Source organism: Agrilus planipennis, unplaced genomic scaffold (assembly GCF_000699045.2).
Source record: "Agrilus planipennis isolate EAB-ADULT unplaced genomic scaffold, Apla_2.0 scaffold3, whole genome shotgun sequence".
Classification (NCBI taxonomy): domain Eukaryota; kingdom Metazoa; phylum Arthropoda; class Insecta; order Coleoptera; family Buprestidae; genus Agrilus; species Agrilus planipennis.
In genome coordinates, this window is record NW_020442460.1 from 3,651,277 (window position 1) to 3,655,035 (window position 3,759).

Below are 3,759 nucleotides of genomic sequence, written 5' to 3' on the forward strand. Positions count from 1 at the left end.
AAAAGGTTAGAAATGAAGAGGTATTGGAAAGAATAGGAGAACAGAGGACTCTATGGAAGTCAATAAAAAATAGGCGAGATAGGTTGGTAGGACACCTTCTCAGGCATGAAGGTCTAGTCAGAGACATATTAGAGGCAGAAACAGGAGTTAGGAGGGGTAGAGGTAGACCTAGATTAGATTAGCAAATAGTTAAGGATGTGGGCTGTTCTAGTTTTAGGGTAATGCGAAGTTTAGCTCAGGATAGGAAAGAGTGAAGGTACGTGTCCAACCAGTCTTAGGACTGATGACCTTATGATGATGATGACCGAATATGCATGAAATCTAGGAATTGTAAATGAATAAAACTAATGCTTTCTGTGAATAAAATAACGTTCACGTTAGTTAACTAATAACCAGAGTTATCTATGTTTACGAGGTTCTAGTGCGATCGGCTGATGTACATTCATTGGTGACGTTTTTGTTTGGTTAGGTTAGGTTTGGAGATGTCTATGCATTAGGGACGTTATTGTATTATTATCAGGTAGGATTATGACAGACTGGAGTTTCCTTAATATCCCTTAATAATATATTCGAATAGTATGACTCAATATGATCTCCACGCAAACATATATATACATGAAAATGATCAGCATTATCACCTCTACAACATACTAAAAATTCAAGGTCATCGTGTTTGTTTTTGCATTTTACTTCATTAAAGAATGTGGAAGTTACATCCCCGAATAATCAACACGAAACGTCCGCTTAATTATATTTATAGCAGCTTTCTTAAAATCTACATGATATTCACTTAGTTTGAATGTTTGCACTTTTTCTTTCAACTATTAAAAAGCTGCACGATATCGAAAGGGTAGGTAACTAAACAGGAATGCACATTGCGTAGGTGACGAAACAGGAAAGGGAAAGGTGAAAATGAGGCAATGGAAAAGCAAAAAAACAAAAATGTAATAAAAACAAAGCTACGGAAGACTTTAAAAGAAATAAAATTGAAAAAAATATTTGCGAGGGAGAGATTTTTTTTTTCGGAATTCCGTAGGAAAAATTTGCTTTACTTATCGCTTAAGAAGTATTCTAAATTAAAAACCTTACAGTTCGATTTAAAACGAATGTACGAGGTTTGTTCAAAAAGTATCGCGAATTTTGTGTTTTTTTAAATTACACAGGCCAACGACGAAAAGACTTTTTAAATAATTTTAACTAATTTCTATGTAATTTGGTGTGCTGATTCCAAAGAAAATAACGAAAAAGTCGAATTACCCTCCATTTTCTCACATTTCAATATTAAATAAAAGTAAGTTTTATTAAATTGGTTTACTACCATGATATTGACAGACTAATGAACGAATTTGGCATTGAATACAAAAAGGAAGATTGGAGACTTTTTATAGACTCATCAAAAACAAGTTTAAAAGGTGTATTATTACACAATGGAAATACTTATGCTTCTTTGCCTGTTGCTCATTCGGTCCATATGAGAAAAACATACGAAAATCTTAATATAAGTTTAGAGAAAATTAACTATACGGCTCATGATTGGATGCTATGTGGAGATTTAAAAGGTATCTCAATACTTCTTGGCCAACAAAAGGGATTCACAAAGTTTCCATGTTTTATATGTGACTGGGACAGCAGAGCAAGGGATCAACATTGGTCTAAAAAACAATGACCTTTAAGAAAAACTTTGACACCCGGCCAGAAGGATATTTTGCATACAACTTTGGTTGACCCCAAAAAGATTCTTTTACCACTACTACACATTAAGTTGGGTTTAATGAAACAATTTGTAAAAGCTTTGCCTTAAGTTGGTGATTGTTTTAAATATTTATGTAGAAAATTTCTTCATTTATCAGAAGCTAAACTGAAAGAAGGGATTTTCGTTGGACCTGATATTCGTAAATTGATGTTCGATACAAAGGAAAAAGAGGCTTGGATATCATTTAGAGAAGTTGTGACGAAGTTTTTGGGCAATGTAAAAGATCTTAACTATGAACTTATCATATCTAACATGGTAAACAATTTTAAAAATCCTGGTTGTCTGATGAGCCTCAAAGTCCACTTTTTGCGCAACCATCTTGACTTTTTTCCTAAAAACTTAGGTGATGTCAGTGAAGAGCAAGGGGAACGGTTTCATCAGGACATCAAAGGAATGAAGACACGATGCCAAGGAAGGTAATCCCTCCCAGACGTTTTCTCCAATTCTCGAAGCACTTCAAAAAATCATTTTTTTTTATCTTCTTCAGCTCTTCCTTTGATGTCGTTCTTATCTCCTTTATCTCCTCAATCGTAGCGTAGCGTCGTCCTTTCATGGGCCTCTACAGTTTCGGGAACAAGAAAAGCTCACAAGGGGGAATACGGTGGCTACAGCGTTATTAGTGTGTTGTGTTTGGCAAAAATTCGCGCACGCGTAACAATGTGTTAGCTTGGGCGTTATTATGGTGCAAAAGCCAATTTTTCTTCTTCTACAAATCCGGGCGTTTCTGGCGGATTGCATCACGCAAATTGAATTTAACTTGGAGGTAATATTCCTTATTGACCGTTCTGCCTTGTGGCAGCAACTCATAATGCAGTACGCCCCTGAAATCGAAGAAAACTGTTTGCAAAACCTTCACATTCGGCCTTTTTTCGGCCTTGGCTCGTGCGGCAGCTTCCATTGGGATGATTAAGCTTTGATTTCCACGTCATAACCATAAACCCATGATTCATTACCAGTAATGATCCTCTGGAGCAAATTTGGGTCGTCGCGGACAGAGTCTAATAACTTCATGGCAATCTTAATGCGATGTTATTTTAGATGGAAATTAAGATATTTTGGAACGACGACCCGTCTCATGCCCAAATCATTGGTAAAAATCAGCAACTTTTCTAACGGTGATTCGACGATTGGCCAATACTATTTTCTTCACTTCATTAATGTTTTCGTCTGTCTGAGAACATTTTGTACCACCGATAAGCGTTGCTTCAGTTCAAAGTAGCTTCACCACATGCCACTCTCAAACATTCGGAATCCGTCCGCGCACTTAATTTTGGTTTTCACACAAAATTTGATACGGATTCTTTGATCTATTTTTTTTTGAAGTGAAAACTTCTTTAGCGACGTTGGGCACTTTTTGACAGGGGAAAATGTTATGGGTTCACGTCACTGACATGCTTCTAGCAGTATATTTTTCATTTCTTACCTTAGTTATCATAAGCCTATTCTATCTTTTTTAGATCACAATGAAATAATTAAAAGTACAAAAAGTCTAAGTATTGTTGAAATGAATGATGACAATGATGCAAACAATGTTAAAAATCAAGTACATTGAAATTTATGTAAACATGCATATAATTGTTGCTCGGAGTATCAATAGATGTGAAAACCAGATTGTTGTTGATAATTTTTATTCAAACATTGTAAAATTTCAAATTTTAATACTAAAAGTTCTTCGTTTTCACTTCTATCGGCAGTCCCTATAACTGCTAATTTTTTTTTATTTTAACCAATATTTGGTTATTGTGATATGAGTCACTATGGAAAACGTAACACGTGTCGTATGTCTGAAGGAACCTTTCTTAACGGTTCCCACTTCTTATGGTGATATTATCAACTCGCGATTGCGTAATGCATTTATTAAACTACCACTAAAATGCCAAACGAGCGCCCCCTGTACTGAGATGCCAGAGATGTTGACAGTGGAGCAAATGATTTCGACTCAAATGAACCACAGCAAATATTAGTATAAAATGGAGACTAGGGGCGGATAGGTAACAGTACAGAAA